Raw genomic sequence first — 25,246 nt, 5'->3', positions numbered from 1 at the left:
GCAGGGTGACCAGATGTCATAACTGCGAAGGAGGATAAGTCACTGCAAAGTGTAGCACATTAAAAAAACCTTAGAACATTACCAAATAAAAGCTAAAAAACTAATATAAATTAAATTTATTTCGTGGTTTGTTTATAGCTACATTACAAATACTGTATTTTATTATATATGCAATATTTTTCTGGTGAGCGTACCCTCATTAAAATGACTTATAGAATCAGAATTGGAAGAGACCACAAGAGTCACCCAGTCCAACCCCCTGCCCCTGAATCTACATTTAAATTATTATTTTCATTTGTAGTTTTCCATTTGCTCTCATCCTTTCTGCTTCTTCCTCAACCTAAATCTCAAACCTTCGCCCCCACTTCCCCTTGATGCCACTGATCTGCTTCAACAATGCAGATCCTCCTTTCCTTTCCACATCTCTATCAGAAACAATAAACAAAACCACCACATGGTCAGCCACAATCTTCTCCACAGACTCTTGCAGTGGCCAGGACAGTACAGTCGGCCCTTCTTATACACAGATTTTTTATACACGGATTCAAGCATACACGGTTTGAAAATGTTCCAAAACAGTATAAATTTACCTTGATTTCCCATTTTTATAAGGGACACCATTTTGCTATGTCATTATATTCAATGGGACTTGAGCATACACGGATTTTGTTATACACAGGGGTTCTTGGAACCAAACCCCAGCGTATAACAAGGATCCACTGCATTAAATTTGTTGAGCTAGAGGCACCAGGTGACACAAAGACAGGTTGTATGGCTAAAAATAAAGGACATTTTGCAATTCTGCCTGGACCCCTAGTTATAAGGCTGAAATATAGGACATGTCTCAGAAAAGGATGACCTCTGGTCACCCTGAGGAGTGGCCATACCCCAGACATAATCTCCCCCCAACCATCTATGGATCATTGCATATCAGATTTCCCTGGCTGGGGAGAATGAACTGAAAGACTCAGCCGGTAGGTGTATACTTACAACCCATGCTTGGTTCTGGCAGACTACCAGCTCCATGGCTTTCCACATTATATTTTGCCTTTCTCCCATAACGGACTCAAGACAGCTTGCAGAAAAAGTCAAAACAACATATGACTAAAACAATATGTAGTACAGAAGTCAAAAACCGTCATATTAAAATAATTTAAATGATTTAAAATACACATCAAACAGTTTTGGGGAGAGGAGAGAATGTTTATGTTTAGGCTCCTGTCACGGTGGTCGTTCTGCTGCAGGAAGGAGGTAGGCTGAACAGCGTTGAAACCTTTGTGGATCCTCTAAAGATGTCATGCCTCTCCTTCAGGTCCACAGACCACAAGTTAAGAACCACTGCGTTAGAGGATGAACAAGTGAAAGTACTTCTAATTTTGTGGGTGACACGATTCGGTTCTGTGGTGACATTTCCCAAGTAGATGTGTGGGCAGAGTTGGCATCTGGGTAACCCAGATGCCAACTCTGCCCACATATCTACTTGGAAAATGTCATCATGGGATCTAATCACATTATGCACAATATTAGAGGTACTTTCACTTGCTCATCCTCTAATGTGATATGTGCCACCCCCTGTCAACAATGCCCTTCGGCACTCTGCATTGGGCAAACAGGTCAGTCTTTGTTCCAGAAGATAAATGGACATAAACCAGACATTAGGAATGGGAACAGACAAAAAACATTTGCAGAACACTTCATTCTCCTGGGGCATTCTATCTCTGATCTTAGGACAGTTGTTCCTGAAGAACAACTACAACAAACTACAAACGACGACTAGAAAGAGAAACAGCAAAATTGGAATATACTGTAACTACAAACTCCAGTCCTTCAACAGTGGGCTGAACAGTAGTCTCTTCCAACTCTATGATTCTACTCATATTATAACACTAGTTAGCATCCTAGCCTCATGAGGGCTCTGTTGCCCAGTTTATCACATCTACTTTCTGTTTCCCTGACAGCATCACACTACATACCCATAGCTCCCTCCACTATTCATATGGCTATCTATTCACCTTGGCTTTAGGTAACACCTTTCCTCCTGCTTTTATCCCCTAAGGATCATTGTTAAAACTGAACTTGTCACCTCAGCACCATGTCCACAAGCTTTGCATTTCTATTGCTATTCACACATCTAAACAACTAAATCATGGTTATAACTTCATTCCATGCATCTGATGCAGTAGACTTAAGTCAATGAAAGTTTATGCTACCAACTCAAAGGTGCTATCTGATCCCTTTGCATATTGAATATTGATTGGACTGGCATCAAGAGAATCAACTCCTTTCCCTCAAAAAACTAAAATACTGAAATAAGACTGTTTATGTCCAGTGGGAGAAAAATACCAAGTATAAGTATACCTCAGTTAACAAAGTAGATGCGTAGCTGGTCCTTATTTTTGTAACACAAAAAATTGGTGCTGGTGGCAGAAATAACATGGAAAGAATAAGGATAGATTCCTAGACCACCACCACCACACACAAAAAAGAGCTTAACATGTTCCAGCAAACCTTTCATGCAAAGCTAACAATATGTACTTGTGAACTAGGTCAGGTAAGTCTTGCATAAGGAAAACAACAAAACTTTGAACCTTCCAGAGACCACTTGAAAGCTTATTCCAAAATGCATTCAAGAATATTTTCTTCTTTCACCAGCTTCGTTTTTCTTATGCTTTCAATTTGGTGGCCAGATTTATGGATCTATACTTTTTAAACATAATTTCTTTCTCTGTCGGTCTCAAAGGTGCTACAAGATTCCTTTGCGGAGAGCACACTGTTACATCTCAGTTTCAAAGTGACACTTCTCCCTGAATTCTTTCCACACTTTTATCTTCCAAAAACCCTACTCAGAGCTCTTCCATTCCCCACTTCCTAACTGGGTCTATTCCTATTTCAATTCCCACCTGGCTGTCTCGCTTTTTTAACAATCCTATCAAACTCTTTGCAGACAAACTTCTGGTTTTTATCCTTTCCCTCCATAGCTTGCTGAAGATTGGCTCTTCCCATTCTTGCTCTGATATTTACTTCATTATAATATCACATTATGATATCCTTCTGTAAGTCATGCAATCTCCAGATGTTGTTGGACGACAGTTTCCAGCATTCCTCACCAATAGCTATGATGACTAGAACTGCTGGGAGGTGCAGTCCTAAAATATTTGGAGGAGTGCAGGGTCTTGAATTGAGACTCCTTGTGGGCCAAACAATCCCCCTCTCTAAGACAAGACGAGATTGTTTTCAGAAAGCTGGACCAAGTATCCCTCTCCCCAAAAAACTGGATGATCCAATTTCATTTACTGCACCGTGTTTGGGGATAAATCAGTTCTGAAGATCAAGAATATAGTCCAAGGGCCAAGCAAATGAATAATGGGACAGAATGGCTTTGAAGTTTGCTTAGTAGTGTTGGTGTTTGTGTGGCAAGAACTGGGCCAGATGGCGCTCCCTTGAAGCCAAGTTGGAGGCATTTCACGCTTGTGGCAGTGATGCAGTCCATGTGCTACAACCAGCGAAAACAGCTTTGCGGAACTGATGAGGCGCAAAGACTTGCGAAATGTGGCCTTTTCTCTCCGCATAAGATGTCATGAAATGGGAGACCTCTCACTTCCCCTCTTGCTGCTGAATCCAAGTGCATCTAGAGTTTACAATTTACTCCTGCCTCCCTCCCGGATCCCTTTTTAGCTCAGATATCCTTGATCTAAATTTAAACTCGCCAGCCCAGTAGGTATGAAGGCTGAATCCTTCCCATGTCCAAATAAACAGGGTGTGGTTTAGACGGAGGATTCCAGTTGCATACACTTTCTGCCTTTTAAATAGCACAAACTGACTCAGCTCGCTCAGCTTCCTCCTGCTCAATGCGCCAAGCCAAGGACAATTTCCTGTAGTTAATCACTTGTGAGTAGTTCAACACCTTCTCTCTTCAGGCTGGCTCCTGGTCCATTTGTATGCTGTTGCTTGTACAGTTTTGGTGGGTCTACAATGCTGGACTAGATTTTGCGTATAGACAAATGTACCGTGGGCCCTCCACATTTGCTGGGGTTATAGAATAGAATCCTAGAGTTGGAAGAGACTGCAAGGGCCATCCAGTCCAACCCCATTCTGCCATGCAGGAAATCTCAATCAAAGCATCCCCGACAGATGGCCATCCAGCCTCTGTTTAAAGACCTCTAAGGAAAGAGACTCCACTACACTCCAAGGGAGTTTGTTCCACTGTCAGGAAGTTCCTCCTAATGTTGAGGTGGAATCTCTTTTCCTGGAGCTTGCATCCATTGCTCCGGGTCCTAGTCTCTGGAGCAGCAGAAAACAAGCTTGCTCCCTCCTCAATGTGACATCCCTTCAAATATTTAAACAGGGCTATCATATCACCTTTTTACCTTCTCTTCTCCAGGCTATACATACCCAGCTCCCTAAGTCGTTCCTCATAGGGCATGGTTTCCAGACCCTTCACCATTGGGCACAAGACCCCTGTGAAAGTGGAAAAACTGCAAATAATAATAATAATAATAATAATAAAAACCCACTATTATTTAACCTGAGAGAACACTTCTCTAGGTCCTCAAGTCAACATTATGATCAACATTGTCAGAAGCTGACCATAGAATTGCTCTGGAGGAGCTACAAATGCCTTCCTATTGAAGCGTTCTCTGTAGGGATTTCTAGGTCCTCAAGTGTGATTTCTGCAGATTTTGCCCACAGTGTAAAACTATTAACAACAGAGGCTAAAAGAGTGTGACACGCTGTGAAGTCAAAGGCTTTCATGGGCAGGATCCTGTGTATATATAATTTTATATATTGAAATAGGAAATAAAGAATATTGTGTGTAAAATAAAAAAACAGGAGCCTGAAGAGAACCATAGAATCACAGAAATTATTCATTCCTTTAATATTTACATGATTAAATTAATGTATACGCCTGCCTTTAAAAATGTATAAATTTAAATATTTAATTAATTACTCTATCAATTTATATAGGCCACCTTTCTTTCAGAAAGGGACCCAAGGCAGCTCACATTGTATAAAATACTATATATATATATATATATATATTTAAAAGGTACAATAATTTGAAAAAAATAACAATAATAATCGCAATAAATTAAAAAATAGAGTTTGATAAATAATTTAAAACAAAATAAAAAGTACAATAGTTTGAAAAAATAACAATAATAATCACAATAAATAAATAAAAATAAAAAGTACAATAATTTGAAATAATAATAATCACAATAAAAATAGACAATTTGATTATTTATTTATTTATTTATTTATTTAAATTTTGCTTAAAATGGTAGAAAACCACATTAAAAGCATCAAAGGTTTTTTTCCAAAGTATCAATTGGTGTTTGAACGTCTTTCCTGAGGTAAAGGAAGCGTTTCTATGGAAACCTCAAAAAACCCACCCTTCCCATATCACCTGGGGAAAAAGGGAAGGAGACGGCAACCTGAAATATTTTTTTTAAAAAATCCAATGCTGCGCCCTCCCGCCTTGTTTTGTTAAAGGGGAACCCTATCCAAGAGGAGGAGGAGGAGGAGGAGGGGAGGAAAGCACCACGGCGGCGTGCGCATGCGCAGTTCCGCGCTACTCGAGGGCAGGTGGGCTGGGTCTTTAGTGGAGGAGGAGGAGGAAAAAGAAGAAGAAAGAGAGGGTGAGAGTAGCCCGGATGTGGCGCATGCGCGGTGGACGCTTCTGCGGCAGCAGCAGCAATAACAACACGACGCAGGGGACGGCCGCGGCCACCGTCGCTTGGAGCCTTCCTCGCGCCACCAGCCGCCCCTCAGCCTCCGTTCTGTTTAAACACAATAGATTCGTGCGCAGGCGCAGTGAGGCGCCCTGGTTTCCCTCTCTCTCCTCGCCGAGGGAAGCGGGAGAAGCGCCGGCCGAGGCGGGTCCGGGGGCCTCCGGGGCCCCTCCTCGCAGGCCTCCCGCTTCCCTTTGGGGCCCCGGCTGAAGACCAGGTAACCGATCCCGCTCCCTCCGCTTCTTCCTTCCTTCCTTCCGCCCCGTCCCGGACCTTCTCCGGTTCTCCTCCCCGCCGCGTGGAGCTAGCTGCAAGTAGTTAACTACTAGTAACGAATTAACTACGAGTAACGGATTGACCAATAACAAAGGTAACTACTAGGAGCAACTTAACTTTTGGTAGCGATTAACTACTAGTAACGAAGTAACTACTAGTAACGAATTGACTCCTAGTAATGAATTAACTACTAGTACCGAATTAACTCCTCTAACAATGAATCAATTACTAGCAATGAATTAAGTACTAGTTACAAATTAACAACTAGTAACTAATTGACTACTAGCAATAAGGAGCCCTGGTGGCGCAGTGGTTAAATGCCTGTACTGCAGCCATTCACTCAAAACCACAAGGTTGCGAGTTCAAGACCAGCAAAGGGCCCAAGCTCGACTCAGGCTTGCATCCTTCCGAGGAGGGAGCTAAAAGGAGTACCCAGACTGTTGGGGGCAAATTAGCTTACTTGCTAATTAGCTTACTTGCTGTTCACCGCTATGATCTTTGGAATAGCGGTATATAAATAAAACAAATTATTATTAATTATAATTAATTTACTAGTTACAAATTAACTAGTAGTTAGGAATTAACTACTAGTAACGTACTGCAGCCGACAGAGGCCTTTGTGCCGCTGCTGCCGCCCCCTTCAGTCAGCCGGGCAGGGGCTTTCGCAGTGCTTCCTTCTGGGTCTTCCTCCCTTCCTTCCTTCCTTCTTTTTAACCTCAGAAACCTTTGCTTTGCTTTAGGAAGGCAGCCATAGGCAGCAATAACCCCGTTTGAGAGCACTTCCACTGCCTTGGCTCAGTGCCATGGAGCCCTGGGAATCGTCGTCTGTTGTGGCCCCAGGCTCAAGGTCTCACAAACACTACACTTCCCAGGATTCCCCAGCATTGAGCCAGGGCAGTTAAAGCGCTCTCAAGATGGACCACATTCATCCCTCCCTATTTGCAGTTTTGATGTTTCTGGATTTGCTTATTCACGGATTTGATGAATATGTTCTCTCTAGGAATATCTAGGTCCTCCTCCAGTGCAACTCTATGGTCAACTTTAACCAAAGGTTGCACTGAAGGGCCTAGAGGTTCCTAGAGAGAATACTAGGCCTTTGTAGCCCCTCCAGCGCAGTCTTATGCCCAGTGTCTGTCGGACGTTGGCCACAGAGAGTTGCGCTGGAGGACCTAGAGATTCCTAGAGAGGTGTCCTTCTCTCAGGCAAAAACGTGGTGTTTTTGTCATTTGCAGCTTCTCCATTTTCACGGGGGTCTTGTGCCCCTGACCCTTGCCAATCTCAAGGGGCAAGTGTATTTCCACAGTGTGCTTTGGACCTCTCTGACTGATGCCAGTAACTGATCACTGAATTTTGGTGGACAGCCTTCTCTAAGCAGACAGTGCAAAAATAGTCCGAAACACACCGCTTTAGCTGCCCCTGGCTCAGTGCTGGGAATCCTGGGATTTGCAGTTTGTTGTGGCACCAGAGCACTCTCTGTCAGAGAAGGGCTGAATGTTTCAGAAAACGACAGGTCCCAGAATTGAATAGCCTTGAGCCGAGGCAGTTAAAGGTCCAAGACAGACTGCAGATGTTGATGCTGGTAAGCCCTCTCCCTTGTTCCTCCCAAAGGAGCCTGAGAAGGTGGTGGGTCTCTGAATGACCTTACAGCTAGAGTGTGCTCATAAAGGGCGATGTTGCCATTGCTGAGTGCCTCCAAATAACTTGTGACTTATGGCAACCTTAAGGAGAACCTATCATGGGGGTTTCTTGGCAGATTTCTTCAGAAGAGTGTTTTCCCTGGCTATCCTTTGAAAGATTTAGCATAGTGGTTCCCAAACTTTGGTTCCTACGAGGTTTTTGGCCACATTGGCTGGGGTTTCTGGCAGTTGAAGTCTAAAACACCTGGAGGATCAAAGTTTGGAAACCTGTAGCAGGTAACATATGCTCTCTTTTTATACAGTGTTGTTGTTGTTCTTGTTGTGTGTCTTCAGGCTGTTTCTGATGGAGGGCAACCCTATCAGAGGGTTTTCTATAGGAAGTCCCTAAAGAATGTATGCAAACGAATCTTGCAGCCCCATTGTGACTAACTGGAAGAAAGAAGCTGATAGCATGAGCTTTTATAAAACTGAGCTTACCTTGCATCTGAAAAGTAGGTTGAAGTCTACGAAAGCTCAGCTACTAGCTTCTTTCTTTGAGTTAGTCGCAATGGGGCTACAAGATCCCTTTGCATACTGATTTTCCAGACTGACCCAGCTATGTCTTTCATGTCTCCTCCCCAAAATATACATACCTTTAACACTTCATTTTGAGTCTTCCTTATCCAGAATTCCCCAGATCCTCCAAAACCCAGAACTTTTTTCAAGGGTGGCTGAGACAGGGACACTGTTGGCTTTCTGAGGGTTCAGTGTACACATATATTATTAAAAACATACAGTCTGTGTGTAAAATTAGTTTCAGGCTATGTCTATAAGGTACAGTTGTCCCTCCATATTCGCTAGGGTTAGGGGAACAAGACCCCCGTGAATATGGAAAAACCGCAAATAACAAAAACACTGTTTTTACCTGAGAGGACACCTCTCTAGGAATCTCTGGGTCCTCCAGCGCAACTCTGTGGTCAATGTCCAACATACACTGACCATAGAATGGCACTGGAGTAGCTACAAATGGTCTTTCAGTGCAACTTTTAGTTAAAGTTGACCACAGAGTTGCACTGGAGGACCTAGAGATTACTAGAGAGAACATATTAATGAAATCTGTGAATAATCAAAGCCGCAAATATCAAAGCCGCAAATATGGAGGGATGACTGTGTATAGCTGACATAAACAAATTTTGTGTTGAGACTCTTATCTCAAAGATACTCATTATGGTTATTGTTTTTGCTTCCAAGCTGTTTTTGACATATGGCAAACCATAAGGCTTTCTTTTAAAATTTCTTCAGAAGAGGTTTGACACTGCAAACTCTGAGGCTGAGAGAGTGCGACTTGCCCAAGGTCATCCAGTGGATTGTTATGTTCAAGTGAAGAATCGAACTCTGATCTCCAGAGTCATAGCCCAATACTCAAACCACTGTAACACACAGGATCTCATCTTATGTACCCCCCTCCCCCCTCTGTGTGTGTGTGTGTGTGTGTATATGATTTTGGAATATCTGTATTTGCATATCTTATGATGTTCATATATGCAAATACAGGAATTCTGAAATCTAAAAATAATTATAAAAATCCAAAGCATCTCTGGTCCCAAGCATTTTGGATAAGGGATGTAGTATGTAGTAGCTATGTGAATATCTGAAGGCTAAGTAAAGACATTTATATTAAAGAATGAATGTTGTGATAATGATTTAATCAGTGTCAAGTTTGATCTTCAATTACAATTTTATGTAAGGTATAAAGCAATGCATAGCAAGCATGGTGAAAGCACAGGTCCAAACCCTCACTTAAAGTTTCTTTTGTAATATCATGACACTTCTCTATGATTGCAATGCTTAATTGAAGTGAATCTGATTTTGGAGCATGACCTGTTTTTAAGATACCCCCCACAAGAAGATGCTGTTAAGGGTGCATACATATTGGGGTGTGTGTACGCACACGCATCCTGTATCTCTTGTAGCACGAGTGTTCATGGAGTAGGTGTGCAAAACCTTAGGATCCATATGACTCTTTGTTAATTTTCTTTCAGTGGACTTAACACTCTGGATTGTCTTTGCTTTTGCTGCCAACTTTATGATACCTTGAAAACTGACATTTGGGTTCTGACCACCCGATGAAGTGAGATCTAGACCATGAAAGCTCATTTGGGGGGGGGGGGGAGACCTGTTAGCCTGCAGAAGTGTGTGTTAGTAAATAATGATGATAATTAAGCTCTTCAAGTTACATGAAAGGACTCTGTTTGGAGGTATTATTATAATAAGCCTAGTTAGGTGCATTGAACTTAAGTAATGGTATTTAAGGCATGAATGTTCTCCTGGAGTTTGTCATACAGTGGAAAGGAGAAGCCAGGCATAGTCAAACACGCATTCTAGACTTTAGGAGAGTGGATTTCAGTAAACTTAGAGAAGTATTGAGGGTGATCCAGTGGTCAGAAATACTAAAAGGGAAGGGAGTTCAGGACGGATGGGAGTTTCTCAAAAGAGATACTGAAGGCACAATTTCAAACAGTTCCAGTGAGAAAGAAAAATGGGAGGTGTCTCAAGAAACCAGGATGGATGACTAAGGAACTTTCAACCGAGCTAAGTTTGAAATGGAACATGTATAAGAAATGGAAAAAGGGGAAATCACAAAAAAGGAATTCAAAGAAATAGCAGGCATGTGTAGGGGTAAAGTCAGAAAAGCTAAAGCGCAGAATGAACTCAGGCTTGCTAGAGAGGTTAAGAACAATAAAAAGGGCTTTTTTGAATATGTCCGCAGCAAAAGGAAGAAGAAGGAAATGGTAGGGCCACTGAGTGGAGAAGATGACAAAATGGTAAAAGAAGACAGAGAAAAGGCAGAATTACTCAACACCTTCTTTGCCTCAGTCTTCTCAGAAAAGGAAAAGGATGCTCAACCTGAGGATAATGGAGCAGAGGACAAAATAGGGGAATTTCAGCACAGAATAAGTAAAGAGATAGTAGAGGAATACCTTGTTAATCTAAATGAATTTAAGTCTCTAGGACCAGATGAAGTACATCCAAGGGTACTAAAAGAACTGGCAAATGTAATATCGGAGCCATTGGCAATCATATTTGAAAACTCCTGGAAAACAGGAGACATCCCAGCAGACTGGAGGAGGGCAAACGTTGTCCCCATCTTCAAAAAGGGGAATAAAGAGGATCCCAACAATTATCGTCCAGTTAGTCTGACATCAATACCAGGAAAGATTCTGGAGCAGATTATTAAATAGAGAGTCTGTGAACATCTAGAAGGCAATGCCATAATCACAAAAAGTCAACACGGGTTTCAGAGAAACAAGTCATGCCAGACAAATCTGATCTCTTTCTTTGATAAAATTACCAGCTTGGTAGATGAAGGGAATGCTGTGGATATAGTATATCTTGATTTCAGTAAGGCCTTTGACAAGGTTTCCCATGACATTCTTGCAAACAAGCTTGTAAAATGTGGGCTAGACAAAATAACTGTTAAATGGATCTGTAATTGGTTGACCGGCCGAACCCAAAGGGTGCTCAACAATGGTTCTTTTTCATCCTGGAGAGAAGTGACCAGTGGGGTCCCACAGGGCTCTGTATTGGGCCCAGTGTTATTCAACATCTTTATCAATGACTTGGAGGAAAAAATTGGGGGAATACTTATCAAATTTGCAGATGACACCAAATTAGGAGGAATAGCTAATACTCCAGCGGACAGGATCAACATTCAAAATGATCTGACTAGACTAGAAAGCTGGGCCAAAGCTAACAAAATGAAATTCAACATGGAGAAATGTAAGGTACTGTACTTAGGGCAGAAAAATGAAATGCACAGATATAGGATGGGAGACACATTGCTGAATGAAAGTACATGTGAAAGAGATCTAGGAGTCCAAGTAGACCATAAGTTGAACATGAGTCAACAGTGTGATGCGGCAGCTAAAAAGGCCAATGCAATTCTAGGCTGCATCAATAAAAGTATAGTGTCTAGATCAAGAGAAGTAATAGTGCCACTGTATTCTGCTCTGGTCAGGCCCCACCTGGAATATTGTGTCCAGTTCTGGGCACCACAATTCAAAAAGGACATTGAGAAACTGGAGCGTGTCCAAAGGAGGGTGACTAAAATGGTGAAAGGTCTGGAAACCTTGCCCTATGAGGAACGACTCAGGGAGCTGGGGATGTTTAGCCTGGAGAAGAGAAGGTTAAGAGGTGATATGATAGCCCTGTTTAAATATTTGAAAGGATGTCATATTGAAGAGGGAGCAAGCTTTTTTTCTGCTGCTACAGAGAACAGGACCCGGAACAATGGATGCAAGCTACAGGAAAAGAGATTCCACCTCAACATTAGGAGGAACTTCCTGACAGTAAGGGCTGTTCGACAGTGGAACAAACTCCCTCGGAGTGTAGTGGAGTCTCCTTCCTCGGAGGTCTTTAAGCAGAGGCTATATGGCCATCTGCTGGGGATGCTTTGATTTGGATTTCCTGCATGGCAGGGGGCTGGACTGGATGGCCCATGCGGTCTCTTCCAACTCTGTGATTCTATGATAATGCACATAATTGATTGCACAGCTAATGGCTGTTTAAAACACAGCACAAATGTTTGTAGCACAACTACAAATGAAAATACTTAAAGGAGTTGCCTGTATAGAAATTTGTACTATATTAAAACTGAGGCTGCATCCACATTGCAGAAATCACCCAGTTTTTGACACCTCTTTAACTGCAATGGTTCAGTGCTGTGGAATTGTGGGATTTGTAGCTTGTTGGGGCTCCAGAGCACTCTGACACAGAAGGCTAAATATCTCACAGAACTTCAATTCCCAGAATTTCATAGTATTGAGCTGTGGCAGTTAAAGTGCCGTCAAACTGGATGATTTCTGCAGCGCTGGTGCAGCCTTAGGTTTGAAAAGCTCCTCCTGAATTTATACAGAATTCAGATACAAATTTCTTATTGAGAGTTAAAATATAGGAGAGGCTTAAGCATCTACAGAAGGGAGAGGTGGGGAGGGGAGGGAGAGGCTATAGGCCAGAAGCTTGACAAAGTGTTTTATATGTGCAGGAGGGAAAAGACTAGAAATGAATGCTACTGTCTGAAGTTAAGGTAGTAAGTGGAAAACAATTTCTTTGGCATCTTAAGAATGGCAAATGATTTTAGAAGCTGTTAGCCTCTGTCCTAATGGCTCCTTACAGCTCTTTACATTCTTACTGAAGCACAAAGCCTGAAGCTGTTATGTGCTGAAAAACTATTATAGAAGTGAATGTCATTCTTGAATTTGTATTCCAAATCCAGATTTAGCCTTGAGATGTATTGTTTGCTATTGCCTTTTAGTCTAGGTTCATGGAAGAGACAGCAATACTTACGTTGTATTCAAGAGTCCTGAAAGCTCAGATTGTTCACCAAAAAAAGCAACTCCTCAGTGCTTGCTGACTAATAACCTACATCACTTGCTTGTTGAAATCTACATAAAGGAGTCCTAGCACTCTGCAGATTAAAGTGCTCTCTTATAAATGTAATTCACCAATAGCTATATATGCTACAATGTAGCATAAAGATGAAATCACAAAATAGGTTATATAGAAGTAGGTCATACATATTATGAACATTTTACTTATGATGAACAGAGCTGTCTAACTCTGCCAGATTTTAATTTAAGTGAGGGTCAACTTCAGGCATTCTGTTGTTGAAGGAGATTAGAGTACATGACTTCTGTAGAAAGTGACTAGCTAACTTTGTTTCTAGTCATTTGAGTGGAAGATGGAGTTGGTTGGATAATTTCTGCAAGCCTTCTTTAATGTTTATTGTCGGTAAGCTTCCCCCCCCCCCAACAACTAGTAGAATAAAAAAAAAAAATTCTGATTGTGGAAGTGTTGAAGGGTTGTAGACTGGGAGTATATAATGATGCCACCATATTAGGAGTGTAAGATAGCCAGTGTGGTGTGATAGTTTGAGCTTTGGACTACAACTAGAGACCAGGGTTCAAATCCCCACTTGGCCACGGAACCCCACTGGGTGGCTTTGGACAAATCACATTCTCTCAGCCTCAGAGGAAGGCAAAGGCAAACAAACACCCTCTAAAGAAATCTTACTATGAAAACCCTATGAGGTCACTATAAATTGGAGATTACTTGAAGGCACACAGTAACAATCATATTAGCACTGTGCTTTTAAACTTATCTGACCCTAAGAGATTTGGGTATCGGGGGCACTGCACTCCAGTGGTTCCAGTCCTATCTCTCGGGGAGATTCCAGATGGTGAGGCTGGGGGACAGTTGCTCTCGTAAAAGAGAGCTTAGATCGGGCATCCCTCAGGGCGCCATTCTGTCCCCCATGCTATTTAACATTTACATGAAGCCGCTGGGAGAGATCATCGGGAACCATGGAGCTCGGTGTTATCAGTACGCTGATGACACCCAGATCTATCTCTGCATGCCTCTGACTGATACAGTGACTAAGGTTGGCACCTCTCCTCTGGATGCCTGCCTGGGGTCAGTAATGGGCTGGATGAGGAAAAACAAACTCAAGCTGAATCTAGAGAAAACGGAGGTACTTGTGATAGGTCCTCCGAATCCAGATAGGGAAATTTGCCATCCTGTCCTGGACAGGGTTACACTTCCCCTAAAGGACAAAGTTTGCAGTTTGGGAATACTCCTGGATCCATCTCTACAGTTATCATCTCAAGTAGATGCGATGGCCAAGAGTGCTTGGTACCAGCTTCGGCTGATACGCCAACTGCGTCCCTGTCTGGATCGAAAGGACCTAGAAACTGTAGTATACGCACTGGTAACCTCTCGCTTGTATTTCTGTAATGCGCTCTACATGGGGCTACCTTTGTACCAGGTTCGGAAGCTTCAGTTGGTTCAAAATGCTGCAGCCAGATTGGTCACGGGTATATCTAGGTCGAATCACATAACACCCGTGTTAAAATCTCTTCACTGGCTGCCAATTCGCTTCCGGTCCCAATACGAAGTGTTGGTTATTACCTTTAAAGCCCTACGTGGCTTGGGCCCGAGTTACCTGAGGGAACGCCTCCCCCTATATAATCCTCCCCGCACCCTTAGAACAACGGGGGAACTCCTACTTGAACATCCTAAGATGAGACTGGCAACAACCCACCAAAGAGCTTACACAGCGACAGTGCCTACTCTTTGGAACGCTCTCCCGGAAGAGATCCGTTCTAGTGGTACATTGGAAGCCTTTAAAAAGGCTTTAAAAACCTATCTCTTCCAGCAAGCATACCCTCCTGACTCTTTTTAGAGGAATATTTCCCAATTAGATTAAGATACTTGATAGCCTATAGTTTTGACCATTTAATTTCTTATTTTAGATAATTTTATTGAATATTTATGATTGTAATTGAATGTTTTAACTGTTTTTATACTGTATTATGACGTTTGTCATAGTTTTACCTGATGTGAACCGCTTTGATCTCGAGGAAAAGTGGCATATAAATAAAGAGTTATTATTATTATTATTATTATTATTATTATTATTTATAGTTGCTGAATTCTTTTTTAAATGCAAGGTCTCCATGTCCTAAATGTCAGGGTTTGTATGAACCTTACAGAGTTTTCCATTACTTTTCAGCTGTGGATTACATTCTGCTGGTACAACTATGTACACTTTGAAAAGTTAATCCTGTACATTTTTTAAAAACTACCTGACAACTTTACTGTTGTTTTTTTTCTGGGAAGTTAGATGACTGTCTGTTACAGCTATAGAAAGTTCTCTTTCTTTTTATTGACATCCCCCAAAATACAGTGCTCATAATAACTGCAATAACATTCTGCCCATTCTGATAATCCCCACCCCTGGTCTTGCAGTCATTGATGGCTTTCGTTCATCCCACATATTCTGTTAGTGGAAATGTTACCATTCTGCTTCATAAAACACTTTGATGTTTTGTTATAATTCATTTGATGTCATTTGTGTTCAGTTTTAGGGACAGATCTGTGATTACCATCTAAATTTCTTGGAAACTCTGTTATTTCTCCTTTTGTAAACAGCAGTATGCTATAAACACTCCTCTCCTACCATTTGGTAGCTTAACTGTCCCACTTCTGTCCTTACATGGAATTCTCCCACTCTCAGAAAACCCACGCACACATGCACACCCAAGAGTGCCCCATTGCTAGTTTAAGTTAGAGGTGTTTCTTTTACAGTTATTCTTAGTGAGGGTTTTTTTGTGCTTCTGATAGAAGTGTCTGCTTTCATTTAGACTGCATTTTCATATCTCGCACTATTTATGCTCTTATCTTTAGCCTTTTCATTACCCTTTTGTTTTGTGTGCAACCATGTTTGTTCTCAGTACAAAATAATCTGAGGTTAGTTTTTAAGAGGTTTGTCTAAAGAATACTTTGGTGCAAAGTTCAAAATAAACTGCCATTTTATTTTATCCCTTTCTCTCTGGTTCTTGGCTGGGTTGCACCTTCACAGTTAATTACTCCACTGAGAAATCCAAATGTGTATACGTCATGGCAAAGAGAGCAGGCATATTGTTCCTGGTTACCATTTTAATGTCAGTTTAGTTTTATATTCTGTACAAAATTTGATCCATCAATTCTGTGACTGTTGTGCTATCAGACATTTAACATATATGTTTTGGCCCTATCTGTAATTTATATGCTGAAAACATCATATGCAAAGCAGGGTTAGACTTGGGGAAAGCATGAAAATTGGAGGAAGGAGCATCAACAATTTAAGATATGTTGGTCATGCCACACTGCTAATAGAAAATATCGAAGATTTGGAATTATTGAAGAAACTCGAAGCAGAAAGCATAGACAGCTGAACATGAAAATACAAAAGTAATGACCACAGAAGCTCTACATAATTTTAAAGTAGACAATGAAGACACTGAAATAGTTAAAAAAAATTCTGTCCTTGGGCTCAATGATCAATCTTGACTGCAGTCAAGAAATCAGAAGATTTGGAAGGGCAGCTTTAAAGGGACTAGACAAGATCTTGAAGCATAAAATATATGTCATATATCCACACCATAGTATTCCCCATTTCTGTGTGTGGTTGTAAATGCTGGGCAGTGAAAAAAGTAGCTAGGAAGAATGCAAACTCATTTGAGATGTGTTGCTGGAGAAGAGTTCTGTGAATACTGCGGACTGCTAAAAAAAGCCAGTAAGTGGATCCTAGAGCAAATCAAGCCTTACCTGTGCCTAGAAGCCAAGATGACTAAGCTGAAGTTCTCATATTTGGGCCATATCTTGAGAAGAAAGGACTCGCTAGAAAAGACAATAATGCTTGGTAAAGCTGAGGGCTAGGTAGCAGTTTGAGCGTCGGACTATGACCTTTGTGATAGGGGAAACCCACTGGGTGGCCGTGGGCAAGTCACACACTCTCAGCCACAGAAAATCCTGTGATAGGTTTGCCTTAGGGGTGCCATAAATTTGAAATGATTTGAAGGCACATAGCAGCGACAACAAAAAGTTGAGGGTAATAGGAAAAGAGGAAAGCCACAGATCAGATGGACAGATTCAATTAGAGAAGCCATGGCCATGAATCTGCAAGAGCTGAGCGGAGTGGCTGAGGATAGGATGACTTGGAGGTCTCTCATTCATAGGGTCACCATGGGTCAAAGTCAAGTTGAAGGCAGTTAACAACCATGAACAATGATTAGAGGCTAACATGTTTTGTATTCTGAAATTACTTCAGTATCACCCATTATTTTTTATCTCCGTGAAGTTTGAAAGGCAGGTGTAAAAATTCTGTTGTCCTCCAGATATAATTGGACTCTCATCAGTCTCAGGCATCATGGCCGGTGGCCGGGTGTGAAGGGAATTATAACTTATTAACAGGTCTCCCTAAAGGAACTGAGCCTGCCCACAAGGCATCTGACTCCATCCTGGCCTCTGAGGGGAAGAGGCGGTAGGCCAATGCCAACAGGCCTCCCCTAAAGAAACTGAGCCCTTCCCAGAAGGCATGTGACTCCATCCTGGCCTCTGAAGGGAAGAGAAGGTAGGCCAATGCCTTCCCTAATCGGTCCTAATCAGAGTAAGAAGAAGGGCCCTCCCTCCAGTCCATCTGCCATGGTCCAGGCATCAGAGGGAGAGCAGATCAGCTGGACTTTTCCCCTTCCCCACTGCCATTCCCTTCTCCTTTTGTGTCTTGTCTCTTTAGATTGTAAGCCTAAGGGCAGGAAATGTCTAATTAACAATTTGTAAGCCGCTCTGATATCCTTGGCTGAAGAGCGGGGTATAAGTAAATAAATAAATAAAAAATCTCAAGAATCATAGGTTCCAAGAAAGCTCTTTGAAGAATGGGATACAAGGGGTTTCTGTATTTCTCTGGAACATGCTCTCCAGATCTCTTCTTTACGGAGGTTACCATCTTACTTTGTTAAATGGTTATGGATTGTTAAATGTTTTTTCTTGATTAATATATTGACTGTTTAAGGTAATTGTGGTGTAGTTCTTACTGCAATGACTTTGTGGAGGCTGTTTTGGGAGATTTCAGAGGCTGTAAATTAGAATACAACTTAAAATGTTTTAATTGACAGACCCCGGTTTTTAATGAAGGAAATGAGCAAATATGGTTCCCAGGGGAAAGTAGCACATGAGTGCATATAAGGAGGAGATGGACTGAAAAACTGAGTTGATGGGTGTATTGTTTCATGACACTTTAACAATTCCCCTTTTACTACTACTTTAAACTTTTTTTAAAAAAAATCCCTACTCTTACAAGAAAGAAAATTTAAATGCAAAGATGGGAAAATGGAAAATGGACACTGAGAGAGACACTTGAATTTGCTGCTTGTTGAATGAATTAATTGAAGCAGATTTAAATCAATCTTACTTACAGTTCACATCTTTGCGTAAAATCCTCTGGATTTAATGGATTTAAAATCCTCTGGATTTAAATCCTTTTACACATCTGCAAGTAAATTCTCACTCATGGATATCATTAAGATATTGTTTACAGCAGAAGTAATAAAGGTTTTAGTATCTTAAAACAAGTCCTATATTCCTTAAGCACTTGTGTTTGATATTTTCATGTTTTCAGGCTAGTAGCTATAAATTTAGATCATCTGGTTTGGGAACTGGAAAGCTGTGGGCCTTCCTTCCTGCCCAACAGTATTTATTGTAACTTGTGTGTATATTAATGGGGGATTTTTAGATCTAATTGCAGCTGGGGGAGCAGTCATAGGCCCCATTCCCACTGGGCATAAAAAGTGACTTATTTCACTGCTATTCTGACTCGGATCTTTTTTCCGAGTCGTATTCGAATCTGTTCCCTCGTTCCCATTACGAAAGGGTGCAAACGGACTCTGGGGTTTTTTGGCCCATGTTCTTGTTCCTATTGAAATTTTCTTGGTTGTAATTTGAAGCAGACTTTTTTTGCTCCCCATTCCCATTGCCCTTCTGGAACCTCTTTTTTTAACGCAGCTGTCAATCAAGTGCCTAGGTGCTTGACGTCACAGCCAATCAATTGCTTAGGCGCTTTTCCCCTCTGGGAAAGGGAGAAGGAGCCTCCATCCCCCCAAGTCCCTTTGCCTCCCAAGCTCTCCTGTGTCTTCCCAGAGCCCCTCTGGGAAAGGGAGAAGGAGCCTCTATCCCCCCAAGTCCCTTTGCCTCCCCCATTCCTCCCTGGGCTGTTTGGGAGGCGAGCGAACAGGAATGTAAAAAAAGGAAAAAAAAAGAAAAAATAATAGTTAAAAATGGTGTTCAATGGCTCTGCTCACACGTCGATCTATGCATGTGAGCAGGAGGGAGGTTGCAGGGGGGCGTAATGTATTACTGCGTTTGGAGGTCAGTGTAGCAATTTGCTGTGTTTGGACACCCGACAAGAGCGCCTAGGCGATCAAAAGCTTAATTTAAAAAAAAATCAATTTGTCTACACATGTGATTGCCTTACCCTGCTTCCCACTCCACCGAAGGAAAGGCTGTGCGAACGGGGGGAAATGGCGCCAGTAATGCAGGAAAGAGAACAAGCGGGTGACACCCCCAGGCCAGCCCCTTGAGCACTGCTCCTCCCATCCCCAGGTTCCCGTATCAGACACCCTTGTCATTCCCATTCAAAGCTCCTTTGAACTTACTTTTGGGGTAAGTAGGCTTTAGTTTGCATGTTAATATGGATGTGTCTGAAAGTGAAGGACCAGTGTTTCTAACTGACAAAGTAATCCCTGTTTTGGAAACCTCAGGGCAACAAATACCACAAGCATCCTGTGAAATGATTATTTATCTGGCTGTGTCTATCTGTTTTCTTGTTATTTATTTTTGTTCACCCTTTTGTCTGTGTTGCATAATTTGTATGGCATTTATTGCATTTCATATTGTGGTGTTTTTGTTATGCTATTATTTCATTTTTCTATCATTTTGTTTGAGACATTTGTAAAAAGCAGTTCATAAGTCCAAAAAGTAGATTTGCTTGTTATTTACCATAAGTTATAGTAACAGTGAAAAACATAGACATGATTAGTTATAGAAATCTTTTGGAACAAGTCACTTCATGTGCCAAACTGTTTGGATAGTATCAGAGCTAACCATATGAGTGTGCCATGCACATGCACAGATAAAGGTTGGTAGCTATAAAAGTATGCAAGCTTAAATACTTGGAATTCTTGAAGTTTTATCGTTAAAATAAATTTCATATTTTTAACACCCATAATTAATATATTTTTGCCAGATCAACATGGAAAATATTTAGGGGTGGTTATGAATAATTAATTTAAAACCAAATTTCGTTCCATGATTTACATTATTTTTTACAATGGTAAAGACAGGTTTTTTTGCGTGTTCAACTCTTGTTTGCCCCCCACTTTTGAATGAATTAATTAATGTTCTTTCTTTTTTAAAAAAAAATCTAGATGATTACTTCGGCAGCCTTTAGTTGATTGAACTCTTGAAATGGCTTACCTTAGTTCAGTAATATGACTTTTTCTTAAATACATTATCACCATACACATATCCTGAATGATTCACTTTAGCCCTAAAATTGATTATAAATGGTCTCAGTAATGATGGTTACTGAATTTATGTGCCATATTTTCAGCAGCTAAATACCTAGCTTGGTATTAGATTATTGGCAAGGAAATGAGTTGAGGTTAGAGCTTAAATCAATTAGATAATTTAATACTCTTTTCTCGTTGGATATTTAGAGTTCTATCTAATATTCTAATAGCATATTCTCTTAATACCTTTGTTACAATGTTGAACATTTTGTGTTTAATGTCATCTGTTTGCGTGAGAAAGTTGTTTGCTTATTATTGCAGTTATTTATAGCATCTTTTTGGATGCAGTTCTTCCCAAGCAGCTTAAAATTAACAGAAAGATATATTAGGAAAAAATCAAAACCCATATTAAAACCCATAAAATTTTCTTATGAAAATTCATAAGAATCCTTCCTACAAGACAGTTGATGGTATTAGAACCTGTGGAGGTAGCGGGAGAGAATTCAGCGGTGGTTCCAATCTGTGCTCCTGCAGATGTTTTGGACCTCACCATCCAGAGTTCTTGACTGTTGGCCAAGCTGGCTGGAGCTTCTGGGACCTGAAGTCTAAAACACCTGTAGGAGCACAGGTTGGGAACCCCTGAGCTAAAGTGTGACTGTGGAGCCTTTTCCAAAAGTCAATTGGCGATTAGGTTGTTGTGTGAGGAGACAACAGTCCAGGTTGACCAGCGTTTTAAGTGGTTTTTGCCTGCCTTTCTTTCTTGGAGTCTTTCCCACAGGGTGACTGTGGAGGATGGGGAAACATTTTATTTAACTATTCTTCATAAAGAGACCTTCCATTTTGTTAGAACTGTTTATTGCATTTAAACACTTATGTTTAAAGCATTCATTATGCACGTTCACGTGTCTCAGGTAATCCTTTTCTTGCACACTTCCCCCCCCCCCCCCCCCTGAGCAGAAGTACTGTTTGGAGATACAGAAAGTGAATGGCAGGAGAGTGGGGAATTAATAGACTAGGTGTAGTCTTTTTGGAACCCTCCCACCCCGAACTTTAGAGCAGAAAAGGCACTGAATGAGGCTTCTTTTAGCATCACTAGCAAAATGAGGCATCTCCAAAACCCCCTGTCCTCAACAGACCTTCTCAATTCTTGCAAATTTAAGGGCCATGTCCTCTGATTGAATCAATCTATCTGGTGTGTGGCTTTTCCCTCTTTCTGCTGCCTTTCCAAGAATTATCTTCTTTTCTAGTGAGTCATGTTTCCTCATGATATGGCCAAAGTACAGCAGCATTGATTTAACATAGTACAGTGGGCCCTCGCCTTATGCAGGGATCCGTTCTGGATCCCGCCGTGTAAGGCGAATTCCACCTATGCTCAAGCCCCATTATAAACAATGGGGCTCGGGCGCGGCGGGGCACAACGGGCGCACACGCCCATTCAATTGAATGGGACGCGCCGCCCCGCGTGCGCCCTGCGGCTTGTGCGCGTATGCTCAAGCCGCGTAAGGCGCACCCGCGTGTGACACGGGCGCGCTGTACAGTACCTTTTGGCTTCTAGGGAAAGACCAGATCCAATTTGTTCTTGTACCCATTTGATTAAAATGTTACTTAAAGATTTTTACTAACACCTGGTATGCTTGTAAGCACAATTCAAAGTGCTTTTACTTGCTTTGAAAACCCTACACAGATCCCATGATAAGAGGGAGGGATAACCTCTGTGAGTTCATTAGCATAAATATTTAAGGTATATTATACAGAGAAGTTAAAAGAGATGTTTACAACAGGTTTTAAATTAGGTTTTAAATCCTTATTTAAATTAATTGATTGCATTATAAGCTTAAATGCAAATACTGTAAAATGTGATTTCTTTTTATGAAAATAAAGTATTTAAAAAAAACCCTACACAGATGGAATTAGTGCACCTGGAGAAACAGTTTCCACCCAGACCTATTGAACCTATTTCAGAGGATCTTCTCAGGGTCCACCTATAATGTAAGTTAGGTTACACAATAGCCCCTTCTCTGTTGGGGCTCTATCTGTGGAATTCTCTCCCTGAAGAGATCATAATTCTCTCCCTGAAGAGATCTTCCAGGGGCAAAGATCCGTGATGTGACAGAGAGGCTGACAAGACTGGTCAAGCCTACTGACCAATACCCCTTCCTTTTGGTCCACGTGGCAACCAATGATACTGCAAGACGCAGCCTGCAGAACATCAAAAGGGATTAATTACGAGGCTTTTGGTAGGAAGTTGAAAGGAATGGATGTACATGTTGTCATCTCGTCTCTTCTGCCAGTTGAAGGGCACGGTCCAGGAAGGGAGAGGAAAATAGCGGATGTGAACAACTGGCTTCGCAGATGGTGCCGCCGAGAACGATTTGGATTCTTCGATCATGGGCTGGGGTTCCATGAGGAGGGACTTCTTGCAACGGATGGGTTGCATCTCATGCCAGTTGGAAGAAATTTTTTTGCCAACAGTCTCAAGAATTTGATCAGGAGGGCTTTAAACTGAGTTCCGTGAGGAAGGGAGACAATATTAAGGAAGGCGAAAGGGCTGGAGAAAATAGTCAAACTGACATAGAGGAAACAAGAAAAAAAGTGCAAGGACCCAACAGTGGGAGGCAAAAAATAATAATAATAACTTGCACAAGCAGCAAGTAAAGGGGACCCATGGTCTGCGATGTCTCTACACTAATGCACAGAGCATGGGAAATAAGCAAGATGAACTCGAACTCCTAGTACAACAAAGCAAATATGATATAATAGGCCTTACTGAAACCTGGTGGGATAAGTCTCATGATTGGAATGTGGAAATAGAGGGGTATAACCTTTTTAAGAGAAATAGGCCAAACAGGAAAGGAGGAGGAATGGCACTATATGTCAGAGATATTTACACCAGTGAAGAGACCCAGGACATCAATCCTGGAAGCCAGGTGGAGAGCATCTGGATAAAAATTAAAGGGGAGGGAAACAACAAGGATGTTATGGTGGGAGTCTACTACAGACCCCCAAGTCAGACTGAGGAATTGGATGATATCTTTCTAGAACAGATGACCACACTGTCAGAAAAGAGAGATGTAGTAGTGATGGGCGATTTCAACTACCCTGGTATTTGCTGGAAGTCAAACAGCAAAATCCTCAAGGTCTAGCAAATTCCTCACTTACCTGGAAGACAATTTCATGGTCCAAAAGGTGGAAGAGGCAACAAGGGGGTCAGCTATTTTGAATCTGATCCTAACCAACAAGGATGACTTGGTTAATAGGGTGCAAGTGGTGGGATCCTTAGGTGGAAGTGACCATGTTCTCCTGGAGTTTGCTATACAATGGAAAGGAGAAGCCAGGCATAGTCAAACACGCATTCTAGACTTTAGGAGAGCGGATTTCAGTAAACTGTTTTAGTATTGAGGGTGATCCTGTGGTTAGAAATACTAAAAGGGAAGAGAGTTCAGGACGGATGGGAGTTTCTCAAAAGAGATACTGAAGGCACAATTTCAAACAGTTCCAGTGAGAAAGAAAAATGGGAGGTGTCTCAAGAAACCAGGATGGATGACTAAGGAACTTTCAACCGAGCTAAGTTTGAAATGGAACATGTATAAGAAATGGAAAAAGGGGAAATCACAAAAAAGGAATTCAAAGAAATAGCAGGCATGTGTAGGGGTAAAGTCAGAAAAGCTAAAGCACAGAATGAACTCAGGCTTGCTAGAGAGGTTAAGAACAACAAAAAGGGCTTTTTTGGATATGTCCGCAGCAAAAGGAAGAAGAAGGAAATGGTAGGGCCACTGAGTGGAGAAGATGGCAAAATGTTAACAGGGGACAGAGAAAAGGCAGAATTACTCAACACCTTCTTTGCCTCGGTCTTCTCAGAAAAGGCAAAGGATGCTCAACCTGAGGATAATGGAGCAGAGGACAAAATAGGGGAATTTCAGCACAGAATAAGTAAAGAGATAGTAGAGGAATATAATACCTTGTTAATCTAAATGAATTTAAATCTCTAGGACCAGATGAAGTACGTCCAAGGGTACTAAAAGAACTGGCAAAAGTAATATCGGAGCCATTGGCAATCATATTTGAAAACTCTTGGAAAACAGGAGACATCCCAGCAGACTGGAGGAGGGCAAACGTTGTCCCCATCTTCAAAAAGGGGAATAAAGAGGATCCCAACAATTATCGTCCAGTTAGTCTGACATCAATACCAGGAAAGATTCTGGAGCAGATTATTAAATAGAGAGTCTGTGAACATCTAGAAGGCAATGCCATAATCACAAAAAGTCAACAAGGGTTTCAGAGAAACAAGTCATGCCAGACAAATCTGATCTCTTTCTTTGATAAAATTAACCAGCTTGGTAGATGAAGGGAATGCTGTGGATATAGTGTATCTTGATTTCAGTAAGGCCTTTGACAAGGTTTCCCATGACATTCTTGCAAACAAGCTTGTAAAATGTGGGCTAGACAAAGTAACTGTTAAATGGATCTGTAATTGGTTGACCGGCCGAACCCAAAGGGTGCTCAACAATGGCTCTTTTTCATCCTGGAGAGAAGTGACCAGTGGGGTCCCACAGGGCTCTGTCCTGGGCCCAGTGTTATTCAACATCTTTATCAATGACCTGGATGAAAGAATTGGGAGCATACTTATCAAATTTGCAGATGACACCAAATTAGGAGGAATAGCTAATAACTCCAGCGGACAGGATCAACATTCAAAATGATCTGACTAGACTAGAAAGCTGGGCCAAAGCTAACAAAA

The 25,246-nt window shown here is 41.5% G+C and overlaps 1 protein-coding gene across 4 annotated transcripts in view; it reads left to right on the top strand.

Moving 5' to 3' along the window:
- The first annotated feature begins 5,674 nt into the window (after positions 1-5,674).
- SMAD4 (SMAD family member 4) overlaps positions 5,675-25,246 on the top strand; it is a 57,188-nt gene continuing 37,616 nt past the window's right edge. For 2 of the 4 annotated variants that reach the window (XM_089497399.1, XM_089497397.1), the window contains exon 1: positions 5,675-5,949. The gene's annotated coding sequence lies outside the window, so the exon portion shown is untranslated. Of the gene's footprint in view, positions 5,950-5,971; positions 6,103-25,246 lie in introns of those variants that run through there. The other 2 variants (XM_089497400.1, XM_089497398.1) reach the window with 1 other exon arrangement.

This window comes from Sceloporus occidentalis, unplaced genomic scaffold, assembly GCF_023333645.1.
Source record: "Sceloporus occidentalis isolate IW3139 unplaced genomic scaffold, rSceOcc1.0.p SCAF_1, whole genome shotgun sequence".
NCBI classification, from domain to species: domain Eukaryota; kingdom Metazoa; phylum Chordata; class Lepidosauria; order Squamata; family Phrynosomatidae; genus Sceloporus; species Sceloporus occidentalis.
This window is presented reverse-complemented; position numbering and strand designations above follow the sequence as displayed.